This window comes from Pyxicephalus adspersus, chromosome 5 (assembly GCF_032062135.1).
Source record: "Pyxicephalus adspersus chromosome 5, UCB_Pads_2.0, whole genome shotgun sequence".
Taxonomy (NCBI): Eukaryota; Metazoa; Chordata; class Amphibia; order Anura; family Pyxicephalidae; genus Pyxicephalus; species Pyxicephalus adspersus.
In genome coordinates, this window is record NC_092862.1 from 51,634,344 (window position 1) to 51,648,868 (window position 14,525).

The window sequence follows — 14,525 nt, forward strand, 5'->3', positions numbered from 1 at the left end:
GGATTTTAAGGGGATGCTGATTTAGTTTTTGTGTCACTGTTTTGAGAGGGGGGTGTCCGTGGCTGTTATGAATAAAAAATTAGCAGGCTTGGCCTTCCTGTTCAAATAATGGGGTTGAAGGATTTGAGTAAGGAGTTTTTAGTGTGACAGGCGGTGAAGGGGTTTAGGAGGGGGAGAGTAAGAATGGATGGGAGAAGGCCGGTGTAGTTCCCCTTGTTGACAGCATTAGTGAAGGGGTTACAGGGGATCTGTGGTAATAGTTATGAGAGGGCTTTGTTCAGAGTGGCGTTCGTTTTAGCCTTTTTTGGGGCTTTTAGGATTGGGGAGCTGGTCAGCCAGGCAAAAGAGAAGCCGGGTGGGATTCAGGTGAGTGATGTGGGGTGTGACGGTGAGCAAATTAGGATTTGTTTGGCCAGGTCAAAAACAGACCAGGGGGGTAGGGGGTGGATATTGTTTTAAAGAGTTTAGGTGGGGGTTTGGTGTGTCCAGTGGAGGCTGTGAGGGAATTTTTGGCGATTAGGCCTGGTTTGTTATTATCGAGATATCAGTTTGTGACAGTTTTTAAAAGATGTTTATGGGAGGAGGGGGTGGAGGCAAAAAAATTTTCCTCGCATTCATTCAGAATAGGGGCAGCTACTGAGGCAGCTCGGTGGGGCCTTGGGGAGGAGGTTATTCAGTGCATTGGTCACTGGGAATCTCATCACTTTAGGTCATACGTGCGGCCGCAAATGCTGTGATGGGCCGGGGGGGGGTTGGTTTTTTTCGTAAGGGATGGCTGGTATCTTGTTGTGAATAATTTTGTTATTCTGTTTTAGGTGGTTTCCCGTGTCTTGTTTGGATCATCGGGCACTCCTATGTGACGGCCGGATGGGCGGCAGCTGGGTTTCCCTCGTGACGAAGTTGTAATTCGGTGGATAGGAGTGCCCGGGATGCAATGAAGTAGGCTGCTGGCAGAGGTTCGTCAGTATTTGCAGTGGGATAGGAGTCCAACTGTGTTGGTGTTGCAAGTGGGGGGGAATGATTTGGGGAAGAGGCCAGTTAGGGAATTATCTAGGAACGTTAGGTGGGACGTGCTTAGACTGCTTACTTTGTTGCCGGGAATCATAGTGGTCTGGTCGGATGTGATGGCCAGGACACAAAAGCAAGGCGCTCGGTCAGTGGCCCGGGTGAATAAAGCTAGGGTTAAGCTTAACAAATCAGTGGGGGGCTTTGTGGCACGGAATGGGCGGGTGGTAGTCCGGCATAGGGAGTTGGAAGGGGACTTAGGGTTGTACCTGGAGGCTGACAGGGTGCACGTGTCTGATGTGGGTAAGGATCTGTGGTGTCTAGGTTTGCATGAAGGAATTCAGAGAGCGGTCAGGGTGTGGTGGGGCGCACAAGGGCAAGGTGTCACTCTTGTGGAGCCGTGGCAGTGAGGTCCTCGAGGGAAGGTGTTGTATTGGACTGTTTCAGTGGGGGTGAGGGTCTCATCTATGGTATAGGACCCTCGGTAAGGTTGTTGTTGGGAGTGTTAAATTGTTTTGTGGTAGGGCTGCGAGTGCTGCTGGTATCGTTCCCGAGTTTGAGGTGAGGCTGGGAGCATTACATATCACGCTGGTGCAGACCCATTAGGTGCAAAGGGTTACAATAGTGGGGCCTTCGAGGACCAGTAACCAGGGGGTGTGTTTAGGAAAGGATGTTTTATTAATGTATTGGTTACAGTTATTTTTGATTATTTGTAAGTTGTTATTATTTGTTGAATATGTGTTTATATATTGTTATTTATGGTTATTTTTATGGGTATTTATTAAAAGAGTTAATATTTAAGTAATTTGTTAATAAACGGCCCAAAGGGGCCATTTAACCAAGTTGTTGTCCCAGTGTGTGTTTGGGGTAAAGAGGGTGGAGTGGGGCATGGCATGCAGGAACTCAGCCCTATCACAGTCATGACCCAACCTTTGTATCGGAGGAAAGAAAAGACTTAAAGCAGAAGTAAATCCAAAACTAACCCAAAACAAACAATAAATCACACTTACCTTCAATCCCGCAGATCAGTCTATCCATCTGCACGTTTCTTCCATCGAGTCCTCCGTATCCGTTTTTGGCCCGGCGCAGAGGGAGCGCCAGGCACCACCATTTTCTCCTCTCTTATTCCGTGTTCTTCTTCCTACATCATCCGATCTCACACTGTGCAGGCGTGAGATCGAGTGCCGTAGATGAAAAAGATACTTGTTGATCTCACTGTGCATGCGTGAGATCAGCAATTTTTTTCTCTATTGATGAAAGGACTCCTTTTGCGCATGACCGAGATACTCAGGCATGCGCAGAAGGAGCAGCCAACAGCCTTCTAGGATGTGTGACATAGGTATCACGGGAGGTTAAGTGCTTCAATTTATTCTTGATCACCTAGTCCAGGGGTCGGCAAACTTTTATGGCCACTAGGCCATTTCAGGGGTGAGCAGGTTGTCCACCCTTTTATGTAAAGTAAAAATTATAAGTTTGGTTACGCTTTAAGTGTCATCTGACTGAGGCTTTATGTTAGGTACATAGTTACATAGTAGGTTAGGCTGAAAAAAGACATAAGTCCATCAAGTTCAACCACTAGGGAAATAAACATATCCCAGATATAAAACCCTATAAGACATAGTTGGTCCAGAGGAAGGCAAAAAAAAAACCATGGTACAATTTGCTTCAACAGGGGAAAAAATTCCTTCCTGATTCCATGAGGCAATCAGATGTTCCCTGGATTAACAGTCACTGTTATTTTTACTTTAAAGTCTTATTACCCAGTTATATTCTGTGCTTCTAGAAAAACATCCAACTTTTTCTTAAAGCAATCTATAGTAGTTGCTGAAACTATTTCCTGAGGAAGCCGATTCCACATTTTTATGGACCTTACAGTGAAGAATCCCTTCCTTATCTGGAGCTTAAACTTATTTTCCTCCAGACGCAATGAGTGCCCTCTTGTTCTTTGTAAAGAACTCAAAGTGAATAATGGAGAAGAGAGTTCTCCATATGGACCATTCATATATTTATACAGGGTGATCATATCCCCCCTTAAACGTCTCTTCTCAAGGGAGAATAGATTCAGTTCAGCTAATCTCTCCTCATAGATGAGGTCCCCCATTCCCTTTATTAATTGAGTTGCCTTTCTCTGCAGTCTCTACAATTCAACAATGTCCTTTTTGTGAACTGGTGCCTAAAACTTGACTGCATATTCCAGATGTGGTCCGACCAATGCAGTCTATTCAATCTCCATCTCTGCAGTCTATTCCTCTTTTAATACAAGAAAGCACTTTCCTAGCTTTAGATATTGCAGCTTGGCATTGCATGCTGTTATTAAGTCTATGATCTACCAGAACCCCCAGATCCTTTTCCATTTCGATCCTTTTCCCCCCAAATGTATTCCCCCTAGACAGTATGAAACATGCATGTTGTTAGCTCCTAAGTGCATAAATTTACATTTATCTACATTAAATGTCATTTGCCACTTGGCTGCCCAATCAAACAGTACATCCTGGTCTGCTTGTAGATTATAGACATCCTGTATGGACTTAATTCCATTACATAGTTTGGTGTCATCTGCAAACACAGAAATTGTACTTTTATTCCCAAACTCTTCATCTTTTATAAAGATGTTAAACGGTAAAGGTCCCAACACTGGACTCTGGGGTACACCACTAATAACCTTAGACCATTCAGAGTATGAATCATTAATTATAACTCTTTGGATGCGATCTTTAAGCCAGTTCTCTATCCATTTACAGATTGACTTTTCTAAACCTATTGACCCTAACTTGCATGTTAACTGTCTGTGGCGTAGAGTGTCAAATGCTTTAGCAAAGTCCAAGTACACTATATCAACTGCTATTACACTGTCATTCTGTTTACTTACTTCCTCATAAAAAGGGAGTAAATTTGTTTGACAACTTCTGTCTTTCTTAAAGCCATGCTATCACTTATAGTATTATTTTCCAACAGAAACTCCTCTATGTGGTTCTTTATCAAACTCTCCAAGACCTTTCCAACTAGGGACGTTAAACTAGCGGGTCTGTAGTTACCTTGTAATGACTTTGCTCCCTTTTTGAAGATAGGAACCACATTGGCCTTACACCAATCCATTGGTACCTTGCCAGTGACTAAAATGTCCCAAACAATTAGAAATAATGGCTTTGAAATAACTGGCTCAGCTCTTTGAGGACACTTGGATGTAATCTATCAGGTCCTGGTGCTTTGTCAACCTTAATTTTTCCCAGCTGTTTCTCGATCATATCAACTCTGAGCCATAGTGACTCATTTAAGGCAGTGACACTGCTATTATGAATTTGGACTTGAGCTCTGCCATTTTTCTTCCTGTACACAGAGCTAAAAAAAGTGTTTAGTAAATCTGCCTTGTCTTTATCCCCAGTTACCAACCCAGCACCATCCTTTAGGGGCCTACATGCTCAGATCTGATCTTCTTGCTATTATTATATTTGAAAAAATGTTGTGGGTTTGCCTTACTTACCCTTGCAATCTGTCTTTCATTTTGAGATTATGCACATTTTATCTTTTTACATCTTTTGTTATATTCCTTATAGGTTCCTAATGATGAAGGTGATCCTTCATTTTTATATTTTTATATTTAGTAAAAGGGACATAAAGAATTCAGAATTTGTCCTAGTTTTAAGCAGAAATATAGTCCATAGAGCATACATAAGTGTAGGAGCTGAACAGGTTTTTTGTAAAAAAAGACTCTTATTCTAGGTAAACCCCTGATGTGACAGCAATTTGGTCATTCAGGATCATGGCACTGCAATTTGAAAGCCTAGGGAAATGTCCGATATACTTGGTGTTCCACTTTTTTTGTTTTTTTTTAAACTGCATCAATGCTGAGGACAGAAAAAAATTATTTGAATTTACTTTTTCCATGTCTATCCAAAATTAAATGAAAAAAAAGGATTTATTTGGGCTTAAATTACTTCAGTTCTTCTGTTTTAAAATTTGGGGATACATTGCCCCATGGTGCCTGCAGCTACAAAGATCAGTGACAGCTTCCTAAAAAGTTCATTTACTGGCTCTTAAGAATATGAAAGGACTTGAAAGTCAGTAGCCTGGCCACAGATTCACGTTTAGGCACCAGAGTTTGTGTGGGAGCTATTTAGTATGGTATTTGCTAAAACATGCTATATGAAATATAAGAGAAAACAAATGATCTACATCATCATCATAACAACTTCAGTATATATACATGTGTATGTACATAGTAAATATCATCTTCAACTTTGGCACTGTGACATTATTACTATGCAACCTTGAAGCTGATGTGCTTTTAAAAAAAAGGTCACAAAATATTTTGCTATGCACATTTTCCATATTCACTAAACTTCTTCATCTCTTATTCATACCCTTTATTGTATTTTAGTCATCTACAGCTAAAAGCTGTTTTAAAATGCTATAAAACCTTGAAGCCTATGTAGCTTAAAACAATTCTATATATCTAAAAATAAAATTCAAGGTCAGGGATTTTCTTGCTACACACTAATGGCTAATTCAGTAAGAATTTTATTTTTTATTCATATCATTTACTGTGTATTTTTATTTTTACTACTTTGTTGTTCAAGGTTTTTTTAATAAGGCAAGGCCAACGTTTCAAAAAAAAAAAAAATGTCCATGGGGGTATTTTAACAATGCTATACACTATATAATTGCCATAATACAATAATATTTAAAAGGACCCACAGAAGGATTTTTTTCTTGCAGCTTCTGTGTACTTTATTTTCAGTTTTCTATTTTTAATATTCTTTAAAGAAATTAATGTAATTAAATCAGTAGTTAATGCAATGATTATTTTAATAAGTAGAACTATGTCACGCACAGAAAGACAGGACCACTAGGGGGCGCTACAGATTGCACGGAGGTGGTGTGAGCACTGAGAAGGGCCAAGGCGCAGAGTCTAAGCAGTAACCTGGTTTTCTCCAGAGCCTCTGATAGTGAGGATGTTGTGCCGCTGGTTACGCCAGACTGCAGTCCTTGGGCACACCAAGGTGGGCAAAACACGGTACCAACTCACAAAGTAGAAGGATAGTTGAGGAAAGGCAGGCAGCAAGCAAGGGAAGTCAGGTCACACGCCAGGGGTCAATTGCCAGGGATCAAGGAAACAGACACCAGTGACACAGGGGCCACTGCAGGCACAGGGATCACATGAGACACTGGAAGCAACAGGAGGCACAGGTGACTCAGGGATATCCACAGACAGACAGGACTATTGGAACAGCACAGGATAGTTGGCTGAGAACCAACAGACTGGATAACAAGGGGTTAACGCAGGAGCTGGACAGAGGAAACACTGGATTAAGCACCAGGTGAACAGGAACTAGCTCACAGAACTAGGGGCTCCGCACAATGGAGACACTTTGCACGAACACTTAGTGCAGTGTGTGAGCTAGCTAAATAGCCAGGGCTGGTCAAGAGGCTATTTTCTGATTGGCCAGTGGATTGGACGGAACGGATAAAGCTTGGAAACAGAGGCACACCAAGGGTCAGAACTGGTAGAGACGAGGTAAGTGTGACAAACCAATTTAGACCAGTCTAATGGCTAGGCTTGATTTTTTATTTTGAATGAAGTAGGAAGGAATGATGTTCAATTTCACACAACCTGGATTTGAATGTTGAATTGACAAGTTTGCTAATGTAAAATTTTACAATGGCTCGAACATGAAAGATGATCCCATGGTAACAACTAGCTCCCAGGTGGTAGTTTACCTTTAAGGATGTTGGTTGTCAGGGGTGATACAGTTCCTAGCAGCCACTATCAAAATGGGATGCTAAGGAACAGGTTCAGCTACCATGAAGCCCATTCTTCAGTTTACCTAAATAGGTTTTCACTGGTCATAGCGAACCACACTTCATCGATCTATCATTAGAAATAGGAAAATGGTAAAACTCCTGTCAGGTTTTTCTACCATTTGTATATTTTGCTTTATCTCCTGGCTTGTATCAGAAATACAAGTAAAAGAAATACTCTACTAAACTATATTAACTGAAAGAAGTGTCCCCATTGCATAAATGTTCTTCTCTTCTACTTACAGCTCGAAATTTTGAGTGGACAATGGCCACCAGGACAAATAGGGACACAGTCAGCAATTCTGACAGGGGTTCTACTCCCTTAACACTTTATCAAAATGGAAAAAATGACTTTACCCAAACTATGAAGAACTAAACAGCTAGAAAGGTGTATCCAGTTTTGGTTCCAATGAGCTTTTTGTCATCTCCACACTATGGAGGACTTACCTGTCAAAAAAAACCTTCCAGCGCTGTGATGTTCACATTATCTTGCATATTTGCCATAGGTTCTTCTAGTATCTGGCCATCTTAATTGGCTAGGTCAGGATAACATAACTCCCACACATGCACTCAACACTTATTTCAACACGACGTTTAGCCTTTCATATTAGCTATCCAATGTCTTCCATTGCTAAGCATAACTGAGATGAAACAATACCCAGAGTAAGGAGGCAATGGGGGTCTGGAGGGGGAATAAAACAGGTTTAGTTTTATGAGGATGAAAGATATATTCCAATATAATCACCATGGGACAAGCATGCCAAATTGAAATGTAATGGAGCATTAAACTAGCTAGAACAAAAATAGAGATGCATTCCTGGCAATCAATTAAATACACAGAATAAATATGTGCAGTAAAAGGGACTAAACATGCAGTCCTTAAAGTTATACAGTTTTGCCACACAGTACAGCACTATCTGTGAGAACAGGAAACCGGATTTTTTTTCTGCTGAAGGACAGTAAAACAAACAGGTCTCCTTGCCTTCCCCAGGCTGTCATTTTTCTGTTGTTCCACTCTCTCTACCTATCAGCAGTCACAATAAATTGGCTCCTTGAGCTGCTTCACCGCATTCTGAATGCTGCTGTGTATAGAATATCAAGAGGTTTGCACCACATTTATTATAGGTGGTCACACAAATACTCTATTTATACCTTTATATTTATATTTATATTATTTATATTTATTTATACCTTTGCTCACTCTATTGGAAGCAGTTGTCTTGCTGCAGAGGTCCAATATACCCTTTTTACTAAGTCAGACCTACAGCTCCTCCATCAGCAAAGCTCATATTCCATGCAGATGGGAGGACTGTAGTTCTCCTTAGTATTCGGTCTTTATAGATCTATACAAAGAAACCACTGTTCATACATTATAAGCAAAGGGTTCTTCGCTGCAGCATGTTTGCTAGACAGACTTCATTTTACATATTAGGTTACATGCACCTAGAATGCATTAAGCTAACTTAAACTGGAAGTTCAGCTGGGCTTTAATTTGTGTGTTTTAAATCTGAGTGGTGTATGTAAAAGTTTATTGAGGACTGTAACGTCTTCATTTAAAAAAAAAAAAAACAAATGACAGCAATTTGGGAATTACAGTATTAACGGCAAAATATTTTATGTCTTAGAACAGAGATATTTGTGTAAAAAGTTAGCATTGGAAGGTAAAACTAAAACAGTCTAAAGCCTCATTTTATTTCAAATTCACAAACTGGCCATTGACAACAATGGAAGTTAAAAAAGGTCTTGTGCAATTTTTTCAGATTGATATCCCTACCCTTTTCTTGCACCCCATTCCTCCATGTACAATGATGAACCCTCAGCATTCACTTCTGTGGGCAAACGATTTCATGGTACAAATAAGATATATATATATACATATATATATATATATATATATATATAAATATAAATATATATATATAATATATATATATATATATATATATATATATATATATATGTATTTAAAAAAGTTGTGAAAAACAACAGCTGTTTGCTTGGCTGTATAAAGGAATGTTTACTTATACTAAGTTATTGGGTTGCAATACAGAAATAAAACTACACAAATACAAAAATATAAAGAACATAGTTGATTTATTTTAGATCATTTTTATAAAGACTTTTTAATTAGTTTTAAAATGTTTTCCACATCAGTAAAAGTTGAAAAAATTGTCTGCCTTTGACACCAATCAGAAATATGTTTTTACTTGCACTAGTAGCCAATTTGGATGAATACCAAATAATTAGCATGCTTTTGTTTTATATAAAGGTAATTTAAACTGGCCAGTCCCCATTAGGAGCTGACAGAGGAGTCCAGTGTTGGAATGGACACGTGATAAACATTAAATTGCTATAAAAAGCCTACAGAAATGAAGTCTTTGTTTGCCCACGCACCACCTTTTGTTCCTCTCTTAAGGATATAGTTTGGCAGTATTTTTTTAAATGACTGCAGGAAACTATTGGCCATGAATATTTTTAGAGATAATTTATGTATTTCTAAAGCGGTGTCCTTGTGGATGATGTGTTTCCTAGATACAGACTATATATTGAAAAAATGTTTATTTTTAATGTTTAATTTAATAATACTTTTATGGATGAGGGGAAAAGGTAAATAGGTAAGCAGGTATACTTGGAACACATAGCAGGGTTAATTTATTAAGGGACAGCGCAGTTGGCTCAGTTGGTAGCACTCTTTTACAGCGCCAGGTCACAGGTTAAAATCTCAGCCAGGACACTATCTGCATGGAGCATGTATGTCCTTCCTGTGTTTGTTTGGGTTTCCTCCCACCTCCCAAATACTCGCAGTTAGGTCAATTAGCTTCCCTTCAAAATTGGCCTTAGACTTTATATAAGCACAGTTAGTGATTTGGACATTGTAAATTCCTGCCGTAGTATGTCAGAGCTATAAAAATACAAGTAAGTAAATAAAAGTGTAACAGTACGTACTAAGTATAGTGATGGTAGCAAATCCTGGCTGTACCATAGTGTATGTCATGGGTCTTGTCTTTTCTCAAAGTCATCTCCTGGTCTCTGTATATTTGGAATATGGACAGTAGTCTTGGTGTTTGGGTCTGTGCACATATCATCCCAAACATCAGTCATTCAGCCGGCAGTGAATAAAGCCAAACATTTCTGATGTTTGGAGATCAAATTCAGCACAGAGCCTCATGTTATAACTGTCATTGACTTTATTACACAGCTTAGCTAATTCAGCTGGCAGAAATCTCAGCTATTTTCTAAGGCAGCAAAATCTTAGCAGGTTGCCAGGCTTGTAATGTAAACAACCAGCAGATGTTTCCAAACCAATAAAAAATGATTGAGCTATAGCATCTTTGTTATGATCTTTGAGGTTCTTTAAGAATTAAAAGCAGCTACAGAGCTAAGTCACAGCTTGTTTTAAAACTCATTTATTGATTATGAAGAATCATAGTTTAAAGTCCATACTCTGGAGACAAGTGCAAGTTAAAGCTTCATGTTGCTAGATACCCTGAACAAAACTAACATAAACATTTGACAGGTGACAGTCCCTACTAAATATTGTTCAAACAATATTTAGTGAGGACTAAAATATCATCAGCCAACTCACATCATCAAACTTTACTGGGAGATTATAAAGTATATTCCTTATGTAAAGCAATCCATGCAGCAAAATTAAAACAAATGGAATTGAAATGGTATGTAAATACATTTATCTTACAACGGGACAAGCCTATCTGATAAATGTCAGCAGTTTAATGGATACAAATTGTTTAGTTGTTGCATGAATTAAATTCTGTTAGGAGATGAAACATATACGGTATGTACTTGGTTAATATGAATAAGTGCAATTTCTCTGGTTTGTTCTAAATTATTTCTACCAATAAACAGCTGATGTTTTTTTTCTTGTTTTTTTTTTTTTTAATACTGCTATTGTATCTGCTTTGCTTTTTATACTATCTTGATGCCAGCAATTGAGCAATTGGAACGGTGTCAATTGACAAAGGACGGTAATTTTAGGCAAAATCTTTGGCTAACGCAGGGAATGGTTAGATCCCTAGTATTTTTTCCTCTTTAGTGCATTATCAAAGCTTACTGACCTGATAACAAGGGTACATGTAATGTGAGGGAATACTTAGGACTAAAACCTATTTTTTTTACGGTTTTCTGTGTCCACAGTAGAAAATTCCTCTCACTTGCTGCTACAGTGATTATGGTCATCAGTGCAGGAAGTAACCACTCTGCTGATATAAAACCAAAACTAAAAGCTATGAACTTAAACCAAATCTAAAACATTTGGCTATGAGGCCTGTCTATTATATGACAAGACTGATATAATAACTTACTTTTATTCATGTATATGACAATTCTAATGTTCCCTTCAATTTCCTCCCTATGTGTGGAGCACATCAGTTTCTGTCAGCTGTTTTAAGATTTCTGATGTTTTTTTTAAGCACCCATTTATGCAAGAAAAAGAAATAGTCACGGTGAGCCAAATCTGGTGAATATGGAAGATATTTGTGTTTATCAGTAAAAATCTGTTTCACAGAAAGTGCTGTGTGAGAAGGATCATTATCCTGATGAAGAATGAAACCGTTTTCTCCCATTTTTACCCGTTTTTTCCTGACTCTTTCTCCCAGCTTTGTCAAAGCTTTCTTATTTTAATGTTGGTTTACTGTTGTGCCTTCTGGAACCCATTTTGCCAAAATTTTGCCCTTCATGTCAAAAACCACGATGAGCATGGATTAACCCTAGACAGTGCATTGACAGTCATTTTATGTCAGGATCATACCAGAAGATTCAGGTTTCATCACAAGTGATGACTTTAAAAAAAAAAAGGTTTGGGGCCACCTCAAATTTGCTTGCAGCAATCTTTTTGCTCTGGTGTTAAATTTTACAAAAGAAATTCAAATTGACGCCTTGCTCAACTTGAATCATGATTTCAGCACATGAGGGGAATACAACTGCAATAAAAGGTTACTGACAATAAACTTAATGGTGTTGAGAGTGCCGTTGATTGTTGTGCATGTGTGGACACATTTGTATATTCATGGCAAGTGCTTATAACCAGTCCTCACTGCTTTATTTAAGAGATAGAAACACAGCTTTGTTATTTGATAGACAGACCTTGTATACTGCATGCAATGTAGATAGCATAAGGCAGTGCTCTGTAGAAGCATTGCAGCCTGTGGTGGTAAGAAACAAGATATCACATTCAACTAAGCACTAAACACAACCAAATTCACATCTAGTGTGTTGCTGAGTTCCCAGGGATTTTGTGTCCTTGAAATCCATCTACAGCACAGTGGTGGTCTGTTTAGAGTCCCGGTGTGTCTAAATAATTTATACGTGTCACTAGCTGTGTTACACTGTCAAAATGACTGTGGACCACAGGAAAAAAAAACATGAAAAGCAATACCAAAGCATACACATAGAATACACCCAAACAGAAATCCAAATTAAACTGTATAGTCAGACTATACCATGTCAATTTAGCTTTGGAGGTTTGAGAAAATGTTGAAGGCATTTTGTTCCTAAAATGTTTGGCACTGTTCCCAAAGCTAATACACTAGGGTAAAAAGGTGTGTTAAATGAAAAGCCAAAAAGATGTAAAATTTACAGTAGGATGATTTAATAAAAAATTCATATTCCTTCAGTTAACACATTGAGAATTGTGTCTCAGATACATAAAATATTTAGGCAACATTTACATATTTTATGCTATACAGTTGCATGTTAGACTATCGTTACACACATTGCTTTGGGTTGCGGTTTTCGATGGATTTCGCTTCAAACCAAACACACAGGCAGGAATTTCAGTACCACCCCACACTAAAGTACAAAGGTGTAAATGCAGCCTAATGGTATTTTGAAATGTACTATTAGTAAGGATCGCACACTTAGTTTTGTGCACCTCTGACTTTCACAGTTTTAAAAAACATGATTTTTACATTAACAGGTAAAGGTATTTCTGCAGTGCAGGTATTCTATTGACAGCAAAATAGCACGACCCATATGGTCTTTAAAAATTTCATCCAGCATTTCAAGGTTAATATGTAGTATTTGAATCAATATTACAGCACAAAAGAAATGGAAGCCAATTGTAATTTGATTAATAATTGTTAATATACCAGGCGTGAAAAGTCCATTTGATATTCCAAAACAATATGTGGTGTATAAAAAGTATATGCAATTCAATGTGATTATTCACAAATGTCTCCAAGCTTGCACTGTTCAGCTCTGATAGTAATAAATAGATCATTTGTTTTTCCTAAAAGCAGGAATGTACTATGAAAACCTTTGTGGATTACTATCAAAGCTTTCTATTACCAATCTGGAAATGCCACATTGTTCATGTGCATTTATGTCACGTAACAGGAATGAAATATGTGTTTCAATCATCCTTATCCCCCTCTCCCTGTTCTCCTCTCTTACTACTTTCCAATCCTTCTCTGTAATCTCACAAATGACTGTTTGTTAGCTCCCCTCCAGCTCAGGGTAAAATGATGAAACCTTCACATGTAATACTTCATGCATTATGCTTTATGAATTAGTATGTTAAGTAATTTACATAACAAGCTTGTATTTTGTAAACTACATAAACAGTCTTTGTAAACTGACATTTTTATAAACATTAGGTAAAATCAGCCCCTTTGATTTATTATAGTTTACTGATCTATTATTGCTTTGCTAATTTTAATTTACAATAACCATTTGTACAACTAATATAATGAATATTAAGCCCCCCCAGCATTCTAATTCTGTTCGAATTTTAACGGAAAAAGCGTTAGATTTTTTTGCATGGAATTTTATTTTACATTGTAGGCCTATAATTCTTAGGCATAACTCACTGAAATATGTCTAAGATTTATTACATTTAATATTAAACTTTACAAAAAAAAAATCTGTTAAAACAAAGGTGCATAAAAATACTAAAACCTGTAATATAACTGTACAGTAGCATGTATATTATAGATAGAATATAATTATATATATATATTATATAAAGATTTATTTGTATTGGATTGAATACAGCTATTTTGTATTGAATCCAATACAAAATTATTTTAATTTCCCGCCGCGCCTCCCGCCCGCACCGACGCATGCACCAACGTCACTGGGAAACCCCAGAGAAAGTCTCTGCAGTCGGCGGCTGAAGATCAAAGGAAGAAGACGTGTCCCAAGGACCTGCAAGGATGAGCAAGAGGCCAGGGGACGCCAAAAAGAAGGTAAGTGTTTTTTCTTTATGTTTTTGGCGACCCCAAGTGTGACTCAGGATTACCTTTTTGCAGGTAAAATCCACCCCGAGTCATACCCGGGAATACCGCTAGGGGGAGTTCTATACTTGCTTTGTCACATCTTCACTTGGACTTTTATAAGTTTGAGTCTTCAGCCACCTTAAAGTGTACCTAAACTCCTAATTTTCACTTTACATAAAAGGGTGGGCAACCCTTTTATTGAAAGTAAAAATGTTGTTTCTTTGTGTTTTTTGAATGCTACACCCTTTTTTTAAAAAAAAACAAAAAGGGTGTAGCACCACCCCCTTAATTCTCAATCACCTAGGCGATCAAAAATATATGGGAGCACAGAGCTTCTTGGGATACCTATGTCACGCATCCCTGGAGGCTCTTGGCTGCTCCGAACATCTCAGGTATACGCAGAAAGAGCCCTTTCAAACATAGGGAAAAAAATGGCAATCTCACACTTGCGCAGTGAGATCAGAACTTTTTTCTCAATCTACATTA